Genomic DNA, 14,109 nt, shown 5'->3' on the forward strand with positions numbered 1-14,109 from the left:
GCTTCATCATCGTCATCCGTCCCTGAGACTGACCCAGTGGGGCCTCCCAGCCAGACCTTCCAAAGGCACAGCGTGCGAAGCAGTTGAAGATAAAGGCTCCCAAGCATCCTGACATTGCGGTGGCACCTGTCCCACCGCAACCTTCAAACTCTGCGTCTGAGGATGAGGTGGAGATCCTGGCATACGCTGAGGACCTCGATCTCGCCAGTCCCTCCGACGCCATGGAAAGCACTAGCACAGGTGCTCTATTGGAGGCAGCAAGTGACCCAGCACCGTAATCTGCCTTCCCCGTCCCGTCACGCCTTTCCCAGCCATGGCCAATACCATCCTCCAGTGGAACTGCAGCGGTTTCTTCCACCATCTAGCTGAGCTCCGCCACCTTCTCAGCCTTCACCCTTTCTTCTGCATTGCTCTCCAGGAAACTTGGTTTCCAGCAATGCGAACTCCCGCCCTCCGTGGCTATCGGGGTTATTATAAGAACCGAGCAGCTTATGAAAGGGTGTCTGGTGGCGTCTGCATATATATCCTTAACTCTCTTCACAGCGAGTTTGTACCTCTACAAACAGCTTCAGATGCTGTCGCTGTTCGGGTGTGGACGACACAGGCTGTTACCGTCTGCAGTATTTACCTTCCACCGGATGGTGCTGTCGCGCAGCATGTTGTGCCTGCTCTGATAGCCCAACTGCCGCCACCTTTCTTGTTGCTGGGCCATTTCAGTGCCCACAACCCTCTATGGGGTGGGACTTTCTCCGATGACCGCGGACGTGCCATGGAGCATTTGCTGGCTCAGCTCGACCTTAGCCTCCTGAACACCGGTGCTCCCACACATTTCAGTGTGGCCTACCGCTCGTTCTCGGCCATCGATCTCTCTCTTTGCACCCCTGGACTTGCCCCATCCCTCCACTGGAGAGTGCATCCTGACCTGTGTGGTAGTGACCATTTTCCCATCTATTTGTCACTGCCTCAGTGTCATTCTTGTGGGCGCCTGCCCCGCTGGGCTCTCCACAGGGCTGACTGGCCGAGTTTTACTTCCGCGGCAACCATTGAGTCTCCCCCACAGGGTGAAATTGACGAGGTGGTCCGTGTCTTAACCACGTCAATCATTTCTGCGGCCGAGGCTACCATCCCCCGCTCTTCTGGACTCCCTCGGAGGTAGGCTGTACCCTGGTGGTCACCGGAGATTGCTGAGGCTATTCGCGACCGTAGGCGGGCCCTCCAGCGTCACAGGCGGCACCCGTCTCTCGAGACCCTCATCGCCTTTAAGAGTCTCCGTGCCTTCGCCCGTCGTCTTATTACACGGCGTAAGCAGGAATGCTGGGAGCGGTATGTCTCATCCTTGGGCTCCCGTGTCTCCCCCTCGCTCGTGTGGTCCCGGTTACGGCGGATTTATGGACACCAGACCCCTATGGGTGTCCCTGGGATCTCCTTGGACGGCGCTGTCTGCACGGACGCTGCCGCCAGTGCTGAACACCTTGCTGCGCACTTTGCTAAGAGCTCTGCGACTGCAACTTATCCCCCCGCATTTCGCTCTCTCAAGGGGCGAGCCGAGCAGACGCCGTTATCGTTCTGCACGCGTCGTTCTGAAAAATACAATGCTCCTTTCAGCGAGAGGGAAATCCTCGCTACCCTCGCCGATTGCCCTGATACAGCACCAGGACCGGACTGCATCCACGCACAGATGCTGCAGCATCTCTCTAGGGACTGCCAGAGACACATCCTCACCATCTTTAACCGCATCTGGAGCGAGGGCGTGTTCCCGCCGCAATGGCGAGAGGGTCTTATTGTCCCCATCTTGAAGCCCGGTGCGGACCCACTGGCGGTGGACAGCTATCGTCCCATTACCCTCACCAACGTTTTGTGCAAATTGCTCGAACGTATGGGGGGGCGGCGTTTGTGTTGGGTCCTTGAGTCGTGCGGTCTCCTCGCTCCATCCCAGGGTGGCTTCCGTCGGGGCCGGTCTGCAGCGGACAATTTGGTGCGGCTGGAATCTGCTATCCGTATGGCCTTGGCCCAACGTCAGCATCTCATTGCTGTATTTTTCGATCTGCGGAAGGTGTATGACACCACATGGAATCATCACACCCTCGCCACGTTGTATGAGTGGGGTCTTCGTGGTCGGCTCCCGGCTTTTCTTCAAACCTTTTTATTGCGCCGCTCTTTCCGGGTGCAAGTCGGTGCCGCCTCTAGTTACTCTTATATACAGGAAAATGGGGTCCCGCAGGGCTCGGTGTTGAGCGTCTCCTTATTTCTAGTGGCCATTAATGGTCTGGCTGCAGCCGTGGGGTCGTCGGTGTCTTCTTTGTATGGCGACGACTTCTGCATTTCATTTAGCTCCACGACTATGGGAGTCGCCGAACGCAGGCTGCAAGTCGCCGTTCGCAAGGCAGCATCATGGGCTCTGACTCATGGTTTTCAGTTCTCTGAAGCCAAGACTCGAGTTATGCGCTTCTGCAGGCGTCGGACGGTCCACCCTCATCCTGAACTTTACGTCGACGGCCACCTGCTTGAATTGGTGGACACTTGCCGCTTCTTGGGACTCGTATTTGATACCCGGCTTACATGGGTTCCTCATATTACTCAGCTGAAGCAAAAATGCTGGCGGCACCTCTACGCCCTCCGCTGCCTTAGCCACACGTCTTGGGGTGCAGATCGCTGCATGCTGCTGCGATTGTACAGAGCCCTTGTGCAGTCCCGGCTTGATTATGGGAGACTGGCCTATGGGTCTGCATCACCCTCAGTGTTGAAGTTGTTAGACCCCATACACCACTGTGGGGTTCGGCTTGCAGCTGGCGCTTTTCGTACCAGCCCCGTGGATAGTCTACTGGTGGATGCCGGGGTTCCCCTGCTGCGGATTCGCCGCCATCGACTGCTCGCCGACTATGCTGTCCACGTGCATTGCTCGCCAGGCCATGCCAATCGTCGCCTGCTTTTCCCTGCCATGGTCCTCCATCTGCCCGAACGGAGACCTAGGTCTGGGCTTTCCGTAATTGTCAGTGTCCAGTACCTGCTGACGGAACTGGGGTCATTCCCTCTTCTGCCTCCCTTCCGGGTCCGTGCACCTACGCCTCCCTGGTGTTTGTCCCGGCCGTCCGTCCGTCTGGACTTGGCACAGGGACCCAAGGACTCGGTTCCGCCTGTGGCCCTCCGTCGCCGTTTTCTTGCGCTCCTCGCCTCATTTTCGGACTGTGAGACTGTCTACACTGATGGTTGCCTGGTTGATGGTCGCACTGCCTACGCTTTTGCTCACGCTGCCCATGTTGAACAGCGCTCGTTGCCGGCTGGCTGCAGTATTTTTACTGCAGGGCTGGTGGCCATATTGCGCGCTCTTGAGCATATGCGTTTCTGCTCAGGTAGGTCCATCGTCATCTGCAGTGACTCCCTGAGAAGCCTTCAGGCCATCGACCGCTGCTATCCCTCTTCTCCTCTGGTGTCCTCTATTCAGGAGTCTGTTTCCGCCATTGCCCGTTCTGGTCTTTCGGTGGTCTTGGTTTAGACGCCAGGTCATGATGGCATCCCGGGGAACGAACGTGTTGACAGGCTGGCCAAAGGGGCGATCGACGCCCCAGCTTTGGAGATCGGCCTCACGGCTCGCGATCAGCAGCTGGAATTGCGCCGTAAGGTGCTTGGGGTGTGGGCTTCTGAGTGGCGAGGCATGACAGCGCCTAATAAACTGCGGGCTGTCAAGGAGACGACCGATGTGTGGCGCTCCTCCCTGCGGTCTTCTCACAGGGACTGTTATCCTGTGTCGGCTTCGCATCGGCCATACATACCTGACGCACGGCCATCTTTTGCGTCAGGAGGATCCCCCCGTGTCGGTGTGGGTCCCGGCTTACGGTCGCCCACATTTTCTTGGAGTGTCTCTGACTGCGCACCCTCCGGCAGTCTTTTAATCTCCCGGGCACATTGCCTTTGGTTTTAAGCGACAATGCCTCCATGGCTGATAACGTTTTAAATTTTATCTGTGGTAGTCCTTTTTATGGTTCCATTTAGGGAGGTCCTGCTGCTTTCCCTTTGTGTGTCTCTTGTCCTCGAGTCTCTCATATTTGGTTGCAGATTTTAGTGTGTAGTCGGTTGGTTGACTCTTTCCCTTTTTTGTAGTCGTGGTCAGTCAACCAGTCTCCGGCCATCTTCTGTTTCTTTTTGTCTGGTGTTCATCTGTACTCTTCGTGTCTGTAGTGTTCGTTACCGCATTTGTGTTCTTTTAGGGCCTGGGGGGGAGTCTCCTTCCCCTTGGGGTTTTACCTGCTTCGTGCATTTATGTCTCGCCTGTTTTTGGAATGAGGGCTGATGACCTTAGCTATTTAGTCCCCCTTAAACAACCCAACATCCACCACCACCACCACCGCCCTTCCAGGCAGTGAAACCCAAGTAGCAGCAAGAAAAGTCAAACAAGAAGACCTCAAATCCCAAGGAACTTGTGGTGGCACCTACCCCACCACAACCTACAAGGTCTGTAGATGGAGACCTAGATCTCGTTGGACCGTCAGACACAATGGATGTCACTCGCACAGGTACACAATCGGTGGCAGCAGGTGACCGATTCGTAACCTGGCTCCTTGAGCGTTTGATGTCTTTTCAGCCAGATCACGACCTCGTCCTCCAGTGGAATTGCGACGGTTTTTTCCACCTCTTGGCTGCACTAACACAGATTTTGAGCTCAACACCTGCTTTATGTTTTGACCTCCAGGAAACCTGGTTCCCAGCAAAGCTTACTCCTGCCCTCTGTGGCTATCGAGTATTTGATAAAAATCGGACAGACTGTAATGGGGCGTCAGGTGGCGTATGTCTGTATGTCCTTACCTCTGTTTACTCTGAATCAGTGCTTCTTCATACAGCAATACGCCCAACAAACTCCGCCACATCAAGGAGCACACAACTGAGTGGAAGTCTTCGATGCGGGCTTCTCACAGGGACTCTGTGGTCCTCTGCCGCCTTCGCATCGGCCACAATTGGCTGACACACGCTATCTTCTCCGGCGTGAGGCCGCACCATGTTGTCGCTGCGGTTACCGTTTGACAGTTGTCCATCTTTTGGTGGACTGTCCTCATCTAGCCGCTCTAAGACGGAATTTTAAACTCCCTGACTGCCTTCCTTCGATTTTAGGAGACGACGCCAACACGGCTAACTTGGTTTTACATTTTCTACGTGACGCTGGTTTTAATTCTTCAGTTCAAGTTTTAGTTCCTGCCCTTCGTCTCCCTGTGCTCTCTACCCTAGTACTTATAGGTTAGAGGTTTTAATGTGTTGCTGAGAGCCTGGATCGTCTTCTATCCTTGTGATCAGCCAGCCCAGTACATGTGCTCTACTGTCTTAAGCTCTTCTGCCTGTATCTTGTGTGTCCATGCTTTTCTTGTCTTCTGTTATCCCTAGTGTGTTCAGTCAGCTTTGTGTGTGTTTATTTTTTGGCCATCGAGAACTCCTGTGGTGTGTACTGTTCGTTTTCTGTTTCATCCCATGGACTTGGTTCGATGGAACAAGGGACCAATGACCACATAGTTTGGTCCCATTAAATATCAAACAAACAAGCCAACCAACTAACCTTTAAAATCTCATATTAAAATTCTCTTACTCTGTTTTTCCACAACGCAGACTCGGGTCTAAAACATTTTAAAACAGCATGGACAGACGGCTTCGCTAGGTGAACCCAAAAGCTGACAACCGAAGGGTAGTTAGCCAGCTTTCCGTTGCATGAAATGAGCGTGTCGTGAATCTGCCGACGCTACATGGGGGCACGAACATAGGTTACGTTAAACTTCTATATATGGGACATACTTAACTGGCGGAGATGTGGCGCATGGAGGTCGCAAAGGAAAGCGCAATGATCGGAAAAGCACACTGGCCCAACGTCTGCACTACGTAGATGATCTGCTATACACGTGGATACATAGAGCCTATAAAGTCTACTAACCCCATTGCGACAAAAATATGTAGAGACCTGCTGTTGAGGAGAAAGAGTGCGCCACGCATCTGTCAATTGAAAGCTGTCAATCAGACGACCAAGTTCAGCACACTTGTGAGCCGTAGGAAACTGATCACTGTCGGCAACCACACAATTAAAATCGCCCAAAGTGGGTACGTCTTCAATGAGAAATCTCGCCCTCTTTAAGCTGGTGCCAGACGGAGCGCAAACGTTAACCAGATGCAGGCTGCCAATAACGCCCGAGATCCCTCTGCCGGGTGGCAGTCGTGTGACTCGCGTCGGCTCTTCGGCAGACATACAAAATAGCGATACCACACCTAGCTTCCGGGTCTATATTATAAATGGCGGGATAGCCCGTTAAAACAGACACAACGCTCACTTCCTGCAGAAAAATAGTCATGCCTACTATGTTGGATAAAACTTGCTTAAACTTCCAGTTCCTGAGGGGCCCCAGTACAGTTAATATTTAATGTGGCTATTTGAACCATGTATCTATAGGACACATCGGTGGAAGGCGCATAGATAAAAAGGAAACTGAGCTACCGGTAAGGTGTCACACACCGGAGACGTAAAGCTGGGTGCTATGGCAGTTGCATTTAAACATCGTCCGCCCAGGAGAGCGGTGAAGGATTGGTCGTGTCGCCGTCCGACAGACTTCCGCCGGTGTTGTTGTCCGACGGGGCTTTCCTTGACGCGAGGGCCTGCAATTTGCGCTGTTGTCGCGATTCCGTATCTGTACTGATCTCTTTCGACAGGGGCGAAATTTCCCGGCTGCCTTTACACTTTCCCAGTATACCCTTACGTTTCTGACTTTGCTCTCGCACACGCTTTTCTCGTTATGTGGCAAAGTCAGTATCTTGGAGTTCAGTCTTCACGTTCCCCACTGAGGCAACAGAGTACGGTTCAACACCCATGAACAAATTCTCCGCTTGAGGTGGAGAAGCGTGGAAGGGATTTCCTTGAGTATCAGTGTCACTGGGGGATGGATTGGATTCCATGTCCTTTTCGAGGGTTGCAGTAATTGTACAGTCCCTAGCAAGGATTTCCGGCACAACAGAACTGCAGTTTCTACATCACATGTAGAGGACTTTTTACACTGGGGAACCATCGAGTCAGGCACGGTCGCGCAAACTAAGACAGTAACAGACCGCGATTCTTGAACGCTTTTAACTTGTTCGTCAATGACACAGAAGTCGTCTCTTGCAACGGAGCGGAATGGTGAGTCTGACGTTCTGTGTGAACGTCAGGTGCATTATGGTCAACAGGCGTGGGTGGAATAGCAGGTACACCGGGAGTAATAGACGCACCGGTGACAACCGGTTCGCGAACTAGCGAGTCAGCCGGTGGGGCAGAACCTCTAATAAGGGCACCTGCTTAACTACCAAAGTTTTCCAGTGGCAACTGCACAGGGCGCCGTCGGGTGCAAGAATTCCGCATATATTCCGTCGAATGACAAAGGGAACATGGTGGAGGTTGGCCGGTGTAAGAGATGAAGCAATTAAGGCCGCCTATGATAACGGAAGATGGAATGTGTTTCTTTAACCCTTTCACTGCGCATTTACTCTCAGCGGCACCCGCCCTGTGCGATTCGTTTTCACCAGGTGCATGTATAGACTATAGCAGTCTACCATTATTATTGAGATGAAAATGAGACGCAAAATCCAGTGTCGTCGGTGTAAATCGTTTCCTTTCTTAAAATCTTTGTTCAGAAAGGTATATTATGTTCAAAGAAGGTACTTTATTAGCAGAAAAAAGACCAAACATATTATATTAGTAATACTTCAAAGTGTGATACCTCTCGAAACAAAAATTCAAACATAAAGGCACATTACATTTTACACAAATGTATCTTGTCATTTCGTTTATCATGTTTTGCACATACAATACACCGTCTCTGGGCGGCCTTCTTCTTTGAAGTTCCTGAGATTAGCGAGATAAAGTGGCGCTCGGTTAGGCGTAAGGGATTTTCACCATCAGCCGATCTCCTACCCCCTGCGGGTCTGGGGTAAGAATAAGCCCGCGGTATACCTTCCAGTCGTAAGAGGCGACTAAAAGGAGTCTCAAATGTTTCGGCCTTACATGATGGTCCCCTCTCGGGTTTGACCTCCATCATTCTAAATTATTCCGAAGAGCGAGCCCATTGGGGAGGGCGCCTTACATGGTGCACTGTATCCGTCGTGCATTGAGACCTTTAGCCGACTTTTTCGTCGTTGCGATGGTGTCCCGCTCGTTTTCCGTCTCTTGGGCGAGGATACGTGCCTGGTTGCGATTACCACGCTGCACTCTGCACTGTTGCTTTTAACTGCGACGACGACCTTGGACATTTTTGCACCTAATATCCAGCACGGTAGCTATTCCGTTGTGGTGGGGCCGCCATGTACACTGTTGGTTGTAGCCCCCTGACAACACAGGGATCGCTCTTCTGATGCCTGCGCCGTTAGCTCCCCACGTATGCCAACGAGTAGATGCCCGTCTCCCTGGGGCATCAGGACTCCCGGAAATGGACATCCTGCCAGGTGGCTATTGCTGCAGCTGGGTGGCGCCCGTGGGGAGGGCCCTTGGTCGGAGTAGGTGGCACCAGGGTGGGTGACCCGCAAGGAAGCGTGGTACATCATCTCTCGCTGACGGCCAGCCGCCAGCAGTCTCTAAGCGTTCTCGGGCTCAATTTAATGCTCAAAAGTACGATCCGAAAACGTTCCCCTCCCTGGCCACGCCGTGGCAGGAGCGTAAGTCTCAGGATGGAGGTGATCGTTATTCGCCCCGATTCTTAGTTTGCACGAGAGCTGCTGGGGAGTCTTTCCTATCCATAAAGCCTCAGTTCTTCGTCGAGCATTTAGAGGACAAGTTTGGGGAGGTGGAGGGCTTGTCCAAAACGCGCTCTGGGTCAGTACTGATACAAACGGCATCCACCGCCCAGTCAGGCGGGTTACTTGCTTGGGACAAGTTGGGGAATGTTAACGTTACCATCACACCACATAAGTGTTTAAGTATGGTCCATTGTGTTATTTTCCATAGGGACCTTCTTTTGCAGTCTGATTACGAGCTGCGCGCCAACTTAGAGCGTAGAGGTGTTCATTTCGTCCGGCGCGTTCATCGCGGTCCAAAGGACAATCAGGTTGCTACCGGTGCCTTCATCTTGGCCTTTGAGGGTGATACATTACCGGAGAAAGTCAAGGTGATAGTCTACCGTTGTGACATCAAGCCCTATATCCCTCCCCCGATGTGGTGTTTTAAGTGCTGGAAGTTCGGCCATATGTCTTCCCGCTGTACTTCCAGCCTCACATGTCGAGATTGTGGACGCCCATCTCATGCCGATACTCCATGTGCTCCGCCTCTCATCTGTGTCAACTGTGGAGAGCCTCACTCACCTTGCTCGCCAGACTGCAGGATCTTATAGAAAGTACGCAAAATCATGGAATATAAGACCCTGGACCGACTGACTTACACTGAGGCTAAGCGGATATTTGAACGGCTACATCCCGTGCGCATGATGGCATCTTATGCCTCAACTGTCACTCCTGCTCCCGCTCCTTTAGCTGCACCACATACAGTCAGCTCTCACAAGGGAACCTCCCGATCGCACCCCCTCAGATTTAGTTATAAATTGACACAGTCGATAGGCCTTGAAAAACTGAACACAGATCAATCGCGAAAACAGGAAGAAGTTGTGTGGTAATATGGAAGAAATAAGCAAAATATACAAACTGATTAGTCCATGTGCAACATGAGTAACATCAAGGACAATGTGAGCTGAGGAGCGCCGTGGTCCCGTGGTTAGCGTGAGCAACTGCAGAATGGGAGGTCCTTGGTTCGAGTCTTCCCTCGAGTGAAAATTTTACTTTCTTTATTTTCACAAAGTTACGATCTGTTCGTTCGTTCATTGACGTATCTGTTCACTGTAATAAGTTTAGTGTTTGTGTTTTGCGACCGCACCGCAAAACCGTGCGATTAGTAGACGAAAGGACGTGCCTCTCCAATAGGAACCGAAAAAAATTCATCGCAAGGTCATAGGTCAACCGATTCCTCCACAGGAAAACTCGTCTGATATATTCTATACGACACTGGTGACGGCATGTGCGTCACATGACAGGAATGTGTTGTCGACACATCCAACTTGCACACTTGGCGAATGGGTAAAAAGATTCTTCTACCTTGCCCGATTTAGGTTTTCTTGTGGATGTGATAATCATTCCCAAAAAAGTGATGAAACCATAATAGTTTGTCACATAAACTGCAATAAACGAATGCAACAGTTTCACAGTCGCACAGTTTTGCCTGTGCTCTGTCAAGACATATGTTCTTTACGTTTCCAAATGTTTCCGTGTGAATACCGTCAAATCCTGCATATGTCCAAGCAAATCTGAACATATCCTGGAATTTTGGAGAGCGAAGTTGATTATGTGTGAGTGCCCGAACATTGATAATTGTGTGAAAATAAAAAATTTAACTTTTCACTCGAGAGAAGACTTGAACCAAGGACCTCTCATTCTGCAGCTGCTCACGCTAACCACGGGACCACGGCGCTCGTAACCTCACACTATCCTTGATGTTGCCTACATTTCGCGTGGACTACTCAGTTTGTATATTTTGCTTATTTTTTTCGTAGTTCCACACAACTTCTTCCTGTTTTCTCGATTGATCTGTGTTCAGTTTTTCAAGGCCTATCCACAGTGCCAACTTATAACTAAATCTGAGGGGGGTGCGATGGGGAGGTTCCCTTGTCAGTCAGAGGACGTCACCTGGCACCTTCTCTCGCTGTTGCTCCCACACCCTCTCCCTCGGGAGCAGAACCCACTAAACCACCGGGGACACCAGTCCCCACTTCTAAGCCGGAGAAGCGTAAGTCTTCTTCGGCTTATCTCGCTCGGAAGGGATCCCTTGGGTCACTCCCTTCCCACGTTCCTACCAGGGGCACAGCACACACCAACCAGTGGCTGAAGAAGCCACAGGTCGATGGTCGCCGAGCTTTGCGATCATCTTTGGTCCCGGAGACTGACTCCAATAACCCCTCTCAAAAACGGCAACCAACGGAACAGTGAGAAAACGACATTCAAGACCCTCAAGACCAAGGCACCTGCGGTGGCACCTACTCCACCGCTACCTACAAGCTCTGCGTCTGAAGATGAAGTGGAGATTCTTGCGTCTGCTGAGGTCCTCGATCTCCCTGGTCAATTAGACGCAATGGATAGCACTTGCACGGGTGATCCATCGGAGGCAGTAGGTGACCCAGCGGCGTAATCTGCCTTCCCAGTCCCGTCACGCCTTTCTCAGACATGGCCAATACCATCCTCCAGTGGAACTGCAGCGGTTTCTTACACCATCTAGTTGAGCTCCGCCAACGTATCAGCCTTCAACCTTTCTTCTGCATTGCTCTTCAGGAAACTTGGTTTCCAGCAATGCGAACCCCCGCCCTCCGTGGCTATTGGGGTTATTATAAGAAGCGGGCAGCTTATGAAAGGGTGTCTGGTGGCGTCTGCATATATGTCCTTCACAGCGAGTCTGTCCCTCTACATACAGCTTTAGAGGCTGTCGCTGTTCGGGTGTGGACGCCACTGGCTGTTACTGTCTGCAGTCATTTCCTTCCACCGGATGGTTATGTCGCGCAGCATGTCCTGGCTGCGCTGATAGCCGAATTGCCGCCACCTTTCTTGTTACTGGGCGACTTTAACGCCCATAACCCGCTGTGGGGTGGGTCAGTGGCAACAGCTCAAGGCGCCACCGTTAAGAATTCATTGCCGCAGCTCTATCGATTTTAAATGATGGTGCCTTCACACACTTAAGTGTGGCGCATGGCACCTACTCCGCCATTGACCTTTCAATCTGTAGCCCTCGCCTCTTACCGTCTGTCCAATGGAGTGTGCATGACGACCTGTGTGGTAGTGACCACTTTCCGATCTGTCACTACCACAGCGTCACTCTTCTGGGCGCCCTAGCAGATGGGCTATGAATAAGGCTGACTGGGACTTGTTCTCCTCCACTGCCGCTTTTGAGCCTCTCTCTACTGATGACATTGATGCGGTGGTTCAATCGGTCACCACCGGCATCGTTACTGCCGCAGAATCTGCCATTCCCCGTTCTTCTGGGTCCCCTCGGCGGAGGGCTGTGCCTTGGTGGTCGTCTGAGATCGCTGAGGCGATTAAAGATCGCCGGCGGACGCTTCAGCGTCACAAGCGACATCCCTCCATAGCCCACCTTATCGCGTTCAAACGGCTGCGTGCGCGGGCCCGCCTCCTTATCTGCCAAGGCAAGGAAGAGTGCTGGGAGCGGTATGTGTCAACCATTGGCTTCCATGTCACTCCATCGCAGGTCTGATCCAAGATTCGACACTTCCACGGCTATCAGACCCCTGTCAGCAGTTTGTACTGACTCCGATGTCATTGCAACCCGCTTAGCAGAGCATTTTGCTCTGAGTTCCTCTTCTGCAAACCACCCCGGGGCCTTCCGCTCCATCAAAGAGCGGATGGAACGTCGGAGCCTTTCTTTTCACACCCACACTTCTGAATCCTACAATGCTCCATTCAGTGGGTGGGAATTTCACACTGCCCTTGCCGCTTGCCCTGAAACCGCTCCTGGGCCAGATCGCATCCACTCTTAGATGCTGAAACACCTTTCAGTGGACTGCAAGCGACGCCTCCTCGACCTTTACAACCGTCTCTGGGTAGAGGGTGAGTTTCCGTCGAAATGGCGGGAAAGCATTGTCATCTCCGTTTTGAAACCTGGAAAGAACCCTCTGGAGGTGGACAGTCCCCCCCCCCCACCCCAATTAGCCTCACCAACGTTCTTTGAAAGCTTCTCGTATGGATGTTGAGCCAGCGCTTGAATTGGCTACTGGAGTCTCGGGGCCTTCTGGCTCCGTCTCAGGATGGGTTCCGTAAAGGCCGCTCCGCCACCGACAATCTGGTGAGTCTGGAGTCGGCCATCCGTACTGCCTTTGCCCGCCGTCAGCACCTGGTCGCTGTCTTTTTCGACATGCGGAAAGCGTATGATACGACATGGCGTCATCACATACTTTCTACGCTTCATGGATGGGGTCTTCGGGGCCCTCTGCCGATCTTTATCCGATATTTTCTGTCGTGTCGTACCTTCCGCGTGCAAGTCGCGGTCTCTCACAGTTCCTCCCGAGTCCAGGAGAACGGGGTACCACAGGTATCTGTCCTCAGTGTCTGCCTGTTTTTAATCGCAATAAACGGGCTCGCTGCAGCGGTGGGAAATTCTGTCTCCGATTTCCTGTATGCTGATGACTTCTGCCTTTACTACAGCTCTACTGGCATTGCAGCTGTTGAACGTCAGCTACAGGGCGCTATTCGCAAGGCGCAGTCTTGGGCTGTAGCGCATGGTTTTCAGTTTTCGGCTGCCAATTCCCGTATTATGCATTTCTGCCGGCGCCGAACAGTCCATCCTGAGCCGCGGCTTTATCTTGCCGACGAACTTCATGCTGTGGTGCAGACCCACAGGTTTTTGGGGGTAGTTTTTGATGCTTGGTTGACTTGGCTGACTCATATTCGGCAGCTTAAACAGGCGTGTTAGAGGCATCTAAATGCTCTGAGATGCTTGAGCCACACCCGCTGGGGCGCCGACCGATCTACCCTCTTACGGCTCAACCAGGCGATAATCCAGTCCCGTCTGGATTATGGGAGCCTGGCTTATGGTTCAGCATCCCTATCTGCGTTGCGGGTGTTGGACCCAATCCTTCACAGCGGGATGTGACTTGCCACTGGTGCTTTCTGCACCAGCCCAGTGGACAGCATACTTGTGGAGGCAGGTGTCCCTCCACTGCGGTTATGGCGCCAACGTTTATTGGCCACTTATGCTATGCATGTTTGCACTCTGCCTGGGCATCCTGATTATCATCTTCTGTTCCCTCAGTCGGTCGTCTATTTCCCAGAACGTTGGCCCCAGTGGGGTTGCATGATCACGGTCCACGTCAGAGGGATTCTCTCCGAGCTTGGGGTTTTCCCTCTTCCACCTCTTTTTCCGGGCCCCTCTGTGTACACCCCCACGGTGTGTACCCCGCCCTTGCCTTCGGCTCGAATTGCCACAGGGCCCAAATGATTCAGTCCCTCCGGAGGCTCTCCGCCGACGCTTTCTTTCCATCCTTGTCACGTATCAGGGCTCTGGCGTTGTTTACACTGACGGTTCGATGGTTGCTGGTCGTGTTGGTTATGCTCTGACTCTAGGGGACCATTACG

The sequence above is a fragment of the Schistocerca nitens genome, chromosome 2, assembly GCF_023898315.1.
Source record: "Schistocerca nitens isolate TAMUIC-IGC-003100 chromosome 2, iqSchNite1.1, whole genome shotgun sequence".
Classification (NCBI taxonomy): Eukaryota; Metazoa; Arthropoda; class Insecta; order Orthoptera; family Acrididae; genus Schistocerca; species Schistocerca nitens.